Here is a 15,189-nt window from a genome sequence, read left to right as displayed (position 1 = left end):
TAAGCCTCCTAAGTGGTGGTGCTGTCTAATGGCTCTCACTCACTGGGTCACTTGGAATGTGCCTCTTTTCTTTAGTCCAGTTGCTGCCAAGTTTACAACCAGTCTGTTCTGATGGTGAGTAGTAAACTCTCAGGCTTCTGCCTGTGTGTTCAAGACACCAATTAAAGTCTGTCTCGCATACCCTTGCTCATACTCATACTCAATTATTTTGCCACCTGTGATACCATGCTACCGCCTGTTCACTCCTCACCACAGTGCAGCACAATGTATGACACCTGAATATTGGGCCACCATCTCCTCAAATGGCTTGTAATTACTGTGCATGGGAAAAGGCTCTGTGCACCTCTGCTACGACCAGCTATCAGCTTGCAATTAGATTCTAGCATCATCTGGACACCTCTCCAAGTAATACAGCCTTATTGCAGGGCTCCTTGAAACCAAATGCTGCTTTGCCACTTGCCACCTTCATGGAAATCCTGTTTAGGTGGAATTGCAGCTTACCCATGCAAGAGCGCTGCAGCACAGCAAGTACGACAGCGGCACAGTGCCACGGAACTCTGGCAGGTTGATGCTTTCTGTCACGAGATAGCATGTGGAACAAGGTGGTACATTTTATTTCCTCACACCGCCATCGTAATCATAACACTGTACCCTGGAGGGACACGGGGGTGAGCAGTGAGCAGCAGCCAAGAAGAAGTTCCTTGGAGCTAACCAAAGCCAAGTGCTTTCCAAGCAGAACAACTAGAGGACTGGATGGGCCCTGAGAAGTGGCCTGGATCGTACCATGCAATGCATCAGGACAAATCTAGTTACAGGATTCAAATCTATGTATAATGTGTTCTCAAGGACCCTTCATCAACTCCTGTTAAAAGCACTTTTTCTGCAGTCCAATAAAAGTTTTCCTGCTGAATTATTAAATGTGTGAATTTTTGTTCTACCCAGCAAGGATAAGAACTCCTTTTACTCTTTCACTTTGCAAATTACTCTTGTGCTTTTGATGTACTTTGTAGGTTGCTTCTGTTCCACTCTCTGCAGGGGTTGTCCAGTCCTCCATTTATGCTGTAGAAGTTGACATGAGTCACAGTGACATTCTGAAATTTTTACTGGTATGAAGATTTTTGGCTCAATGGTTTTTCCAGTTAGTCATTTCTTGAGAAAATTATGCAAGGTATTAATGGCACTATTTTCAAAGAACTTACATTTTGGATAAATGTTAATATTAAGCTTTTATTGTCACTGTTCTTCAAAGCAATAAGTCTGTGCAATTCCTTTCAGGTAGTTCAATCCCTCCATAAGAATTGCCGAATATACCTTACTATAGCACAGTAATTCCCTGTAAAGTCTCTGCTACTCCAGACAAAGGGCTTGTTTTTTCTGTAGGTGGAAACAGTTTTGCAGCAGGCTCTCCAATTCATTTCCTTCTGTAGTTGTCCTTTGGGCTCATGAAGTGCAGCTTTATCTTAAAGAGCTTGAAATTGAGGTTAAACATCCCACTTTAAGACAAGTAATAGGGATTTATACTTTTGTAGGTCACCAAAGGTTTGCAACTTTATGTTTCTAAGCATCAACTTCTGCATGGAGACTGTTCTGAAGATTCAGATTCAGATTAACTAAGATTAACTAACTTCTCAATATCTTCTCACAAAAAAAAAAGTATAAAAAACCCTGTTCAACAGTTGGTTTACTTCTGCATTGCAGTTGAGCTTTGTCCCTGAGCCATTCCTTCTTATAAAACTCAGTTCAAATATTCAGTTTTCCAGTTGGTCTGAAAATAATTAATGGGAAGAAAGCAAGTGCTGGATCTCTTTCTAGTTCAGAAATTGGAATTACATGTCAATGAAGTAACATGCAAGCTCACAGACCAATTTTCCACCATCCCTGAAAACTGCAAGTAAGTTCTCAATGACTGATAGTTGGAAGCAACTAGGAAAGAACAAGGTATATCTAATAGTTAACCAAATCATTAAATTTCTATAATGACATAACATCGGTGTAGCTCCATCAGTACTCAAACAACCCTGATCCCAATTTAGGAATTCCTGTTATTGTGCAAAATATGTTATATGCTGCCATCCTAGGCAGCACTTGATTCATCATTTGGCTATCTTAATTTCTTAAGATGAAAGGGGAAGTATTACTCTGCATCAGCAGTTCCAATATATTTTGGCTGCAGACTCTGATGGAGAATTCTAGCCTATTGGATGTGTCATGTAGCAAATAATTTTTCATGTGCTTGGTAATCATCTCAAGATTTGCTATAATTTTGAATGTGTGGCTCTTCCTGGCTCCCAAAGAGAATGTGTAGCTTTCCTCTATTTGCTTTGGACAATCTCAGCTAAGATAATTTGGGAAGCAGTGAAATCATTACTCATCAGCTGGAGGACATTCACTTCTTGTTGGGTTACTCTGTAACGATTAGGTGAGCTCAGTGAGTGGAGTGATCCATGGAGGAGTCTCTGCCTCCAAGGCAGAGGCAAATGTATGCCAGGGATGTGTTTCCTCTGTCTATCACTGAGCTACTTTCACAGGGTGGATTGTTTTCCTCTCAGTACTTTGCTTTTCTATATTCCCAATAGCAGCACTCTGACACAAAGGAGGACAAGTGTATGCACAATGAGATAACATCTGGGGCTTAGGCAGGACTATAGACAGGCCTTTAAGAGTTACACCCAGAAAAAAAAACAAAGCAGGCAAACGTTCTTGAAGTAGTAACAAGCTCCTTGGTTAATAATATGAGATAGATTGTTGTGTGTAATACAGAAGAGGCAGAATTGTCCTTTCTGCTCAGTTTTAGCTGGATTATAATTTCAAGGCTTGGCCTCTGTAGATAGAATTTTAGAATGGTTTAGGTTGGAAGGGCCTTAAAGATCATCTCATTCCAACCTCCCTGCTATGGTCAGGGACACCTTCCACCAGACCAAGATTCTCAGAGGCCCCATCCAACATGGCCTTGAACACTTCCAGGAGCATCCACAGCTTCTCTGAGTAACCAGTTCCAGTGCCTTACCATCCTCACAGCAAAGAACTTTTACCTCATATATAATCTAAAAATGTCCATGTAAAAATTCCCCCTCTGGCTTTGCTGTAGGCTTCCTTCAGGTACTGAAAGGCCACAGCCTTCTCTTTTCTAGGCTGAACAAACCCAATTCTCTCAGCTGTTTTTTATACGAGAGATGCTCCATCCCTCTGATGATTTTGGTGTCCCTCCTCTGGACTCACTCCAGCAGTTCCATGTCCTCCCTGTGCTGGGAGCCCAGAGCTGGATGCAGGTTCCAGGTGGGCTCTCCCCAGAGCAGAGCAGAGCAGAGGGGCAGAATCCCCTCCCTGCCCTGCTGCCCACGCTGCTCTGGATGCAGCCCAGGACACGTTTGGCTCTCTGGTCTGGGAGTGCCATGGCTGGGTCATGTCCAGCCTCTCACCCACCAGCACCCCCAAGTCCTTCTCACAGGGCTGCTCTCCATCTGCTCATGCCCAGCCTGTGTTGCTTCTGGGTCTTGGCATAATGAAAGATAAATAACTGAGTCTACATAAAAGGTACCAGGGAGACAAGTGATGTATAAAACACAAGGGACTTGGGATTTTTTGTTTTGATGTGGGGCAAGTAAAATTAAAAAAAAAAGCATAAAGAAGGAAGATCAATATGCTGGACATTTCTAAAAGAGAGTTAGAAAAATACATGTTGAAGTTGAATTGATATTCCTAGGAAATAAATTACATTACCTCAAGAGGGATCTTCAACCCTTTCACTGAAAGAAAGCTCCATCCTTGAAGAGTCTGTGTGGGAGCAAGTTACCTGGGCCAACATTAAAATTCAACTCCCAAAACCAAACCAAGTCTGTACTGCCCCTGCACCAGCCTCTCCTTCTCATCACAGAAGGACAAACACATAGAATGACAAAACTAATCTTCACACTGACAACACCAAGGCTTTAATACTGCTTTTATGAAAGCAAAAGATAAATACTAGATTTTGCTCTCATCCAGATCTATCTCCTTCTCTGTATCCACTTTCCTGCAGACACATCGCTGCAACTGATAGCTCATCCAAACTCACTGTGCAGGGAGGACTTCGGCTCAAGTGAGTGAGGCCATCCATCATGTCCCAAAGAGTCAGCACTGGGTCATGCATCCCCACCACAAGCATGCTACACCTGCCTTTGGGTACAGAGCAAGGATTCCTGTGTAGGGGATGTGTTTGTGGACAGGTAGTGAAGCAAGCCAAGTTTTCTCCTTGTGTTGTCTCTTCCAGGAAGGTGTTTAGGTGCTATTTTTCATTTGCCCAAGCATTTCTTCTGAAAGGTTTCCTGGAGAGGATGATGCATCAGGAAGGTCCTGGAGATGTCACTCTGAATGCTGGGACACCACAATGGGAAGGCAGTGCTTTATGATAACCACACACCTTTCCCTTTGATCTTCATTGGGACTTCCATTTCAAAGACTCAAATCAAATAGATAAGTGAAATAGTAATTAAAAAGCAAGACCCGGTCCTTCTCACATTCACAGCTGTGCAAATCTGGTGGAATTCTGGCACAATTATTCCTATTTAATTGCTATGGAAATGAACTAATAATAAAGTCTACTGTATCTATGCCTTTTTACATTTGCAAAGAAGCAGTCTAACACTTTTAGAGGCTTTTATGGCTCTATGAAGTCTTTAACAAAACTACAGAATCACAGAAATTGGAGACTGTGATAGCCACAATAAAGTTTCAGAATCAGAGAACATTCCAACATCCAGTGATACAACTGTAGTTTTCAAATGGCTGATAGAGGTGCCAGTAATGTTTAAAATGGGAAGACCTGGAATCACTGCACATGCATTTTTATACACACACAATGCCAGTCCTAAGCAAGTTTTGAGGTGTAGGAAGGGGAAGTAATTTTTCATTTTTACATCAGATTTGTCCAAATTTCTAGGGTTTTAGCCGAAGCATTTCTTGGGAGAAAATATTTTTTGCTTATTTGGCAATAACAACAAATTTCTTCAATTTTTTTTTTTACTTTTCTGTCTGTACAGTGACACATACACACATTTCAAATTCTGCTTTTCTGTGCGAGGAAAGATACCCAGTTTCTACTATAAATAGACAATGACTGCATTTATCCCTTGTGCTGATGTGACACTTCATAAACACAGTGCTGTATTTGCACTGTGTGATAAGAGTGGACAAACACTTAAAAATTAGCAATTTTTGGGGCTTTTTTCAATTCAGATTATAACAACTACTACTACATTTATTCATAAGCATGGATTAAAAAAAAAAGACACAGGGGAAATAGAATGCTTTTGAAATATTTTCATTGATATTTAAATTCTGTGCACTTAAGCTAGAGTTCAGTATATTGAAAGGAAAATCCGACCAGCTTGTCTCCAAAGACACAGCAGTAACTGGGGACTGCAACGAGAGTGAGCAGCTGGGAAACAAGAAAAACAACATGAGTAAGGATGTTTAAAAAAATTAAATTTGTCATTGCCAACATCTCTGTGATTTTCTTCTAGAGTTTAATATAGGATCATGGCACTTAGGGACATGGTATAGTGGTGAACTTGGCAGTGTCAGGTTAATAGTTGAACTTGATGATCTGAAAGGTCTTCTCCAGCCTAAACAATTCCATGATTTTATGATTTTATGATCATGTTGAAGTTACATCAGCCTTTCAGCCAGATTGCTTGTGTGTTATATCCAAGAAAGAAAACAGCAAAGGTCTTCAGGAGAACCATCAGTGATTTAATTCAAGGAAAATCTACTTTGTGCACGACAGGCATAAGGAGGAGGTGAAGGACATCCCTTCTGTGGTTTCCTAACATTCAGTCATAGCAAGCTCTCAGCAGCTCTGGTACGTGTTGAAATTCAGACTGTGCTTCTGAAGTGCAGACAAAACACAGTTATCAAGAGAACTAGTGCAGAAGGAGACCAAGAGCTTCCAAAGGCTGAAAGAGTACCCCAAGGTTGGGATGAGCAAGGTTACTGTGCAACTATATGTGTTCACTTTGTTAACACTCACACATATTAAAGACGACATATTTTAATTTTCTAACAGAAATTCTGAATCTGAACAACAGTACAATTCTTCACGGAAAGGGAAATCTCTAATGTGAGCTAAATACTAGATGTTAATAAATGATGAAAATGAAATATTGTCATTTCAATCAACAGGCACAACAGGCACATCTCTATTTTCACAGCAATAATAGGTTTTCATGGCGATATAAGTGGTTTGCTTCAAAGAAGTGATTGTGCATTTTAAGAGTAGGTAGGTCAGACCTGCAGAGAGCAAGAGAATGGTAAGTAAGCCTGAGTCAGAAATGGCTTTTCTTGAGAAGAAAGACTCTGATTAAAAGTCAAAGTAAAAGCTGAAGAGAATCAAAATAATTGTGGCAACTTGGCTTCTTCATCAGGAAAATCTTATTAAAAAAAAATCCTGGAACTTGCTAGAGCAGATTGTACCTGACTGGGAGGTATTTGCCATGGAACAGCTCCTACATAAACAAGAGCTCTCCTGTCAGTGTGCATGCAGCAAAACCCATACCTATTAAGCAAATAACATATGCTTCTAACTATGTGTTGGTACTTGAAAGTAAAAACAAAGCTTACATATTTCTACAAGAGTCTCTTTTAAACTGAAAGATATATTGCAATTTATACTACATCTGCATTCAGATAGGCATAAGAAAAGTTGGTGAGCAGTGCAAGCACTTATAGGATTTGGCATTCTGGTCAAGTGACACATAGGAGTTATGTCCTTGGCTCCTGGAAAGATGCAGTTTTGTTAAATTATTTTAGTTATTTCAAATACCTCTCCAAATCTTTGGTCCCCGTTGTGCCCATTATATATTTATACTGCAAGCTGTTGAGAGATGTGATGAACATCATCTACTAACCACAGGTTCTCCCTGCTGACTGGATGATCTTCAGTGGCAGGGAGTTCAGGAGGGAGCTTGGTGCTTTGCCTTGTTTTGTGTGTGCTTACTCCCTCTCAGTACACCCATGACTTAAGTTACATTATTCCAACTAGTTCAGCTAAGTGCACTGAATTGCCAATTCTAGTCAAAGCCTTTCCAGGAAATGCAAAGCACAGTTGCTAGTCCATTCAAATTCTTGATTTTGTAAAATGCTTTAAAGTGTGAGGATGGCAGCCAAAGTGGTGCTCCTGCTGTTAATAAGATAGCTATTGCAGAAAGCACTTGTTCTCATACTTTGTTGCTGGGAGAACTTTTGGGCAGTTAGTTCTTTACCTGATCTGAAAAAACTAAACAGCTTTGATTAAGACAAAACTGGAGCAAAATACCTTCAGTAAGGTCTCATCCTAACTGAGAAATTTAAAAGGGAAAGATGGAGCCAGAGGCCCACAAACCCCTTGCAGCTGGTGGCAGGGCCTGCATTCACTGCCCAGGGCCTGCAACATAGCCTTCTGCTGAATAAACATAGTATACTTCACATGCATGGGAAGCATTCTTGGGTGGGTTCTCTCAGATTTAGAAGAGGAGGGGACAGCTATTGTTCACCCTTCCTTATAAATAGAGTGCTGTCCAGACATGCATGGTTTCAGGACACAGCACAAACCATCATTCCCTCCTTCTAAAAACGGAAAGACACAAACATGCCCTGGTCCCTTGTATCCTGCCCCCACTCTCCCCAGAAGGGAGGAAGCACTCTACTTTTTTGGAAGGGCTAATTAGTAGGGAGGCAAGTTTCTGTCTGAGGGGGCAGAGGGGTAAATGCAGCAAAACTCTAGCCTTAAGGTTGTGTGAAATGGTCCTTGCTAAGGGATGCAGCAAAAACAGTGAATGTCAACACTATCCATGCCCAAACTGACCCTGTGTGTGAATAACATAATCTTACTGCCTTGAAACATCAACAGCCTTTTTTCCAAGGTCTCATTGTCAAAGGACTCCAAGAGGCTGGTCCAGCTCCTTGAAGGGCAGTGCTTTCCAAGGTATAATAAAACCTTTGCTCAAGGGGTAGGCAACCTTTCCAGAGATCAGAGAAAACAGCTGAGTGAAGCAGTGGGAACTGGATATCAACCCACCATGCAGAGAGCAAAATATTTTGCTGGACCCAACTTTTCTATAATTGTACACCACTGGTGAACAGACATTCTTCCTTTTCTATTTCTGCAGTGTGGGCACCTCTGGGGCTTCCTGGATGGGCTTCAGGCCCCTCTGTGGACACGTGTCATCAGTTCTTGTGCTGCTGCTAGTATCCCAATGTAAGCAGGGAGGTGCCCAGGAGCCCCCCTAATACCAGAATTCAAGGGTGGTGACTGTCTGAAATTACATGAATTGCAATGTCTCTGCCTGGTCTTTGTTGCCATAAATGGCTGTTACTTCAGGGGTGTTGACCCAGTGTTTAAGTGATGTCCCAATGGACACTTCCCTGGGCCAGAGGGCAAGGACTAGATCCCAAATTTGCTCACAGCTCTTCTTTTATAGAGGCAGGTGAGTAAAATGAATGAGGCAGTTTACTTTCTTCCATTTCTTTGTACTTGCAAATTCCCACCGTAAAACAAAGATGCATTTTTCTGAGGTCAGCACATTAGTTTTGTGTGGAAACACACTCTCTCTGCCTTTGCTTTGTTGTTGTTAGCAGACTAATTTCAGGGAGCAGCAGGAGTATCTCTCTTTCCTTGAAGTGGGTCAGCTCTGGACATAACATTGTACTCACTGCAAACTATTCCTTCTAGGTCTCTTCAGTTTGTGAAATTCCTATGTAAGTAAGGGATAGACCAGCACTTTATCACATCATAATAACTGGCTCATCCCAAGGGGGAGACCAAAAAACCATTTAGATTATGAAATGCATGATGGCAGGAGAATATGCAAGAATTATTTACCATCTCTTCCCCATACATACTTCTGCTTTAGAGGACTCATCCTAATTATTTCACATATTCATGAGTTTTTCTAAATGAATCTTTGGTATTATTTCTGAGTGACGCATGCTAAAACAATTCACTTGGACAGTGGGTACAACAGGTCTATGAACTGTCTGTAAATATAGTAAACCAACTTGCTTATACGAGAAATAGTCCATTATGACTGGCTATCTTTTTATATGCACAGCTGGAAAAAAAATTGGAAGCCTGATATTTATAGAAGCAAAAGTTCAACAATCACATCTTTAAGCTGAGCTCAGCACATCATTTCAAACAAGGTAAAATGGTGAGGGGCAGGAATTAAGATCCCACACTGTATTCCATGCAATTCCTTAAACTTTGTGCCTTGTTTTTAGAAGGGAATCTAGTGAATGGTTTGAATGACAGAAGGGAAAAGGTTGGTCTCTCCAGAGGGCTACTTGGGTAAGCTGGCCACACGTGTTCTCCATGCAGAGAAACCCAAAGGGACCCTTGATACCTTTTCCTGTCATGCCTGTGGACAGCAGGACATGTCCATCATACCCACAGCTTACCTTTGTATATGATAATTCATTCTGTGGGGACACTGAAGGTGACATGGTGCACTTACAGAGTGGGGAAAATTGTGTTCTTCTGCCATTTGCACACACAGTGGCTCCAGAAATACAGTTACAGGTGCGGCAGATGTCCGCTTCCTCAGCACTTTGTGCTCAGCACTGAGGAGCAGTCATGCAAGACTGCTGTAGCTCACTGTCAAGGATCTGGAAAGCAAAAATTTCCAAGCTTACTGTCAACAGACAGTCCAGCTTGCCTTGGATTTTCATGGCATCAGCTGTCCCTGCTGTAAGATGTGAAGAAGATGTGAAGTGTAGGGCTTTGCACTGTGACATTCTTGGATAGTCTGCCTGGCACAAGGCTCATCTTAACCACTTGTGGTGAGATGGGTTTAAGTATTAAAGCATGGCATTTAGTATCCCTCTGCTCACCATGGTCATTAGCTGCAACAACTACAGATGATAAAATTATACACAATTTACCTCTTTTTGCATGCTCAGCACCAGTAATGACATATTTATGCTGTTATTCATTCAAATATTTTGAAATGCACTATACATCACTGCTATATAGAAATTTATCATATAGAAATGTTTTTATGGTATGACTTTGTCTACATCTAGAGGAATGAATATATCTTCTTAAAATAGATGACAAATTATGTTAGGTACTTAAAAGTATTCTTTCTTCATATTTTCCTAATCTTTTATCATCTGAGATGTATAGCTCACTACAGTACCAATATCCTTGTGAGACTTTTTTAGGATCTGCATGACATTCAAGGTTCAGGGTGTGATACAAATCTTCCATCAATAGAAAACCATATTCAATTTGAAGACTTATTTCTCATAGTGTTTGGCATGTATTTCTGAACAGGCAAAATGAGTCTTAATTAGGAAATTGCGTTGCTGCTTCGTGTTTGGTACTCACTAATCTAGAGCAATGGTGGAGGATATCTACTCCTAGTCTTCTAAAAGACAAAAAAAAAAAAAAAAAAAAGAAAAAAGAAAAAAATCACATCCTCAGGAGCTGACTGTTAATCAGAAGCTGAGAAAGTTGGCCTGGAGATCTTCCTCTCTCTCCATGTCTCACATGACCTAATGTAATTGGAGCTGTCATTCACTGCATCATGTTTTTGAGCTATGATACATTTCTCTGTACCTAGTGGTGGCTTTGATGTTGATCCCAAAAAAATTGTCCATGTCTGAAAGCTTTAGACTTTGGATATCTGATATGAGGAACATTAGGTCAAGAACACCTTTGGACATCTATCTTTTCCTCTAGGGAGGAAAATTCAGAAGAAATTTTATTCCTTAGTCACAAAAGATTTTTAAGTTACCAAAGACCAAATTCTGCACCTCTTTGAGGAATGTTGGGGCAGAATGTTAACTGTCAGGTTAACAATGTTACTGCAGAGATAATACAGTAAAAGTGAAACAACCCTGAAGGGAATGGACATTGAATTTTTTAAAAACTTTTTTTCTTTTCTTTTTTTTAAGACTAGAAAGAACATCAAAAGCACCTTAAAAAACTCCTGAAGCATTTGACTTGTGGGATGGCTCCAAGGACAGGCTGCAAAAGCAACAGTTGGCCATTACTACAGTGGCCAGAAATCAAAATAGACTTTGTAAAAAGCTTTCTTTCTACTCAGGAAAAGACTCAAGTAATTTACTTGCAATGAATACTGCTATGTGGTACAGGTAGCTCTGGTAAGTCCTGGGAAGTAATTTTTCTGTGTGGAAAGGCCTGTTGCCAATGACAGCCCGGGACAAGGGAGTTTTCACAGCACTGAGAGTGTGACCACCAGTTAGTCTGTTGATGGTACATCCATAGGTCAGCCCCGTTGGCTGGTTAGCAGTGAAACAGTTAAGAAACACTGTCACAAAGGACACTTCAGTACAGCAACTAAAATCCTGCTGTCAGCTGAGAGGTCGGAAGTCCCACAAGGGATACAACGAACAGTGCATGCCAGTAGATTGCTGAAGCTGTTTGGACTGTAAAATCTATGAGTTCCAGAAAAGAGAACTATAGGATGGAGCCAAACTTTGTAAAAAGGCTTGGAAGGTCTGGCCTAGAGAAATCTCAGGTAGGAAATTGTTTCCAGCTCGTACAGAGGGGACCTTGAAAGAGGGGAAGTGAAATTGCTGTGACCAAGGAGTTAGGATGTAAATCACCAGCTATTAACCAGGGAAGAGAGAAACACTGTCCTTTTTTCCTAGCCCCCATCCTGTGAGGCTGGGGGAGGGAGAAGAAATGCAATTTGTCATGTCTGGAGACAGATGACAGAGGGTTGTCTGACAGGCCAAGTCTCCTGACTCTGATTTAAATGCAATTGTATGCTTTGTGGATGCTAAGCACAGCTCTCTTTCCTATAGCTTAAGCCTCTCCACCCCCGACAGACGACAAGCACAAGCAGCCACTGCTGGAGAGGATGCAAGCAGCAGCACAGATGAGGGATGGAGTCTGGATCCACATGAGAGGCTGGCATTTGCAAGCTGTCATTGAGCCCTGCTGTGAAACTGAAGTCTGCATCTCATTGATCAGGTATGGCTCTCAGTGTGCATTTCTGAGAGCATAGCGGAGATATCGTGCCAGCACAATGTTCAGCAGCAGCAACAGGAGGATGCTCTGGGGTAACTGGAAGTGAGACTTAGAATATCACTGGACTGTCTCTCCTGTTACGTAGCAGATAGTTATGCTACTACTGCGTACCGGTCTGTTTTCTAATCCCGTTCTCTGGAGGTCTTTCTGTGACTCTATGCCTGAAACAAGAGCATGATAAAGATATGTGTCTCCTTCTTCCTAATCTGGCTTGCTCCTGCAAGCTGCCTAAAGTGCTTACAGTTTGGAAAACCCTGGCCTATATGATGAAAGAGGAAGCATTAAATATAGCAAGGTTCAGAAGCATTTATCTCAGGTGACTTAAAGGTTGCAAATCTACCCTAATTTAGTTCCTTCAGTTTGTTACATTTAAGACCCATTCCCACAAGGTTTTGTGGACATTGTCTATTTATTGGAAATTGCTGAAAACAGTAAGGTAGGGTTCCTGAGAAAGAACTGCTTCCTCTTGCTAAGAAGACAGTATAATAATGTTACACGGTGTTTTACATTCTTATACAGTGTCAAGATTTACTGCTTGAATGTCTCTTTCACTTCTGCTTAATCAACAGTGACATTCACTGAGAAACTCTAGAAATCCATGCTGAGTCCAAACTTTGATAATTTTAGTCAGATTGATAACACACAACTTTGGTATGATCCCATGGTCTTCATGTGGAATTTGAGACCACATCGGTTTGAGTTCAGCTCCTGGTCAGCTCTCATAAGCTTGAATGCGGGTGAGATGTATTATTTTTGAAAATTTCCTGTCTGTCTGTTTACCCATATACAAACATGTGTTTACGTCCCCATATGAGTTACATTTTGGCAGAAGGAGCAAACTGTCTGACAAGGCTCTTTGCACTTCAAGGACTTTCCTTAAGGAGTAGGACATGCCCTCAGCTACTATAAATCAGTGCCCATCCCCTGCAGTCTGGCTGAGCAGCTCTGGAGAAGGCATGGGTCAAACCCTGCTTGAACCCAGTGCCAGGCTGGTGATGGTGATGCTGGCTGAGGACTGGACACGACAGCTCTGCTGGAGAAGCTGTGTCACTTTACACCAGCTGGGCACACAGCTGGTCTCTTCCCAGTGCCCAGGGAAACACATCTCAATGTGGAGACAAGCCAGAGACCAGGGGCCTTGTGACATGCAGAATACGCTCTCAACATGAGAATGTATGTTCTCCCCTTATTTTTTTGAGGTAAAAAGCTGAGAGCTGAAAAGCTTTGTTACTTTGCTACAGGTTCAGCACTCTCCTCTATTCATCAGTATCCCACTGGGAGCAAGAGGAGTTTCCAAAAATGTTGCTGTCTCTGGGAACCACACAGAATTCACTAGATTTTTTTTTCCTGCGTTGTCCCTAATTGTGCTCCCACTGAAGGTGTCTGGCAGACTGTCTTTGCTCACAGGAGCAGGCAGGACTGCACCTGCTGAGGTGGTCCATCCACTGTAGGCAGAGAGTGAGAGAGCAGCCTCACCATGCACTGCACACTGTTTTGGAGGTCAGAAAGTGGGTGCTGCTTGCAAGCTGGTGGCATGATTTGTTCAAGGTCTCCATACTCTCACAATAGGATAGCAAACGTGTCTGGAGTTGAAAGAAGGAGTTCCTGGTCTAATCCAGTCCAGCAGAGCTCTTGTGGCCCTGGCCCTGAACCATGTAAGGCTGACAGACGATCTGACCTGCATCCCTTCTCTGTCTGAGAAACTGATTTTGAGCATCACATTGCAGGTGCAGGAAGATTTCAGCCATGTAGAAAATGTTCCCTCTTCATTTGATTTCTTTCTTCTGTGTCTTTGTTTCTCTCTTTAACACAAGATATGATCAATATTTAATTTTTCTCCTTATTATACTCTGCACTGCAGGTCTGGCTTTGCTGCAAGTGTTACTATCTGTTACTCTTGGCCAAAAGTTAAGGGATATTTTGCAAAGGGCATTTTTCAAAAGATGCTTTCCTGTTTTTCAGTCTTCCTCCCTTGAATGTTTTGAAAACTTCTGCTCTCCCATCATAATCCTCTTCTCTGCACCTCAGTGAGCTGGGCTGTTTTTTCTCACAGCAAAGCCTAGACAATGAATACACAATGGTGAGAACTGACTGAACAAAAACATTGACTTCAGTTTATGTCAATTGCAGATAGAGTCTGATAAAGTGAAAGTGCTTCCCAGGTGAGGGGACAGTGGGTAGAAACATGTTTGACATAAGCCAGACAACTATCTGCATGTTGAGCTAATAATCTGGGTTGCTGTACAATGATCATTATTTATAAGAACAGCATAATACTGTGAAAAGAGAGTAGCCTGTCATAGTTTGTACATTTCCAGGTGGCCTGCTGAGCGTCAGTCTCTGCCTTCTGCTCTGGCAAAGCATCCTGCTGCCTAAAGATGGTGCTGACTTACTTTTTTTTCCTCCACTAAGTAACACAAGTGAGAGGTGAAGTCTTTTTTCTCCCACCCACTTTTGACCTCTTTGGCCCTTGCTATAGATAGTTTCTTCAGTTGTGCTCTGAAAGTACATATTCATAAACATGTGTGCTTATAAAAGTGTGTGCTTTCGCTCCATCATACACAGGTTATTTCCATACTGGGCTTTCAGGGACTTCCACCCACTAGGTGGAAAAACAAGTGTTTTTCCATAGCTTACCTCTGGATGAAATGAGCTATGGGGAGATGAATAGTTTATTTTGATATAGCTTAAAAGAGTTCCATTAATCTTCCTGTAGGGTTTTAAAAGCATTTTTGAATCATTGTAGTGATTTAACTATGCAGCTAATCCCCATGTAATTCTTTGTCAGTTCTGAAATGTATAAAATTTCTTTATTTAATACAGAAAAATTCATATTAGCAATATAGGATAATGGATAAGGTATTTTGGTCTGCAGGAGGTACAAATCAGAAGGCAGACTGATTTCCGCCAGCTAAATTACTTGCTCCACTGACTGTCTTTTTCTAATAGGCTGAGCTGAAGGCTCAGAAGCACAAATTGACAAAACTCAGAAAATAACAAGAAAAGGGGAATACAAAACCTGACTGAAGAGAAGAAGTTTAGGAAAAATTATTCTGGGACATTGAGAAAGATCTGGAGTCAAAAGAGTGTCACTACTTTCCAAGCAGCACTAATGGGGGTGGGGTGGAGGCAATGATGACGATGATGATAACAGAATGCAGGGCTAGTGGAGAAAA

Source organism: Melozone crissalis, unplaced genomic scaffold (assembly GCF_028551555.1).
Source record: "Melozone crissalis strain CALT ecotype California unplaced genomic scaffold, PUWL_Pcris_2 ptg000005l_1, whole genome shotgun sequence".
In the NCBI taxonomy this organism is placed as follows: Eukaryota; Metazoa; Chordata; class Aves; order Passeriformes; family Passerellidae; genus Melozone; species Melozone crissalis.
Note: the sequence above shows the minus strand (reverse complement) of the source record.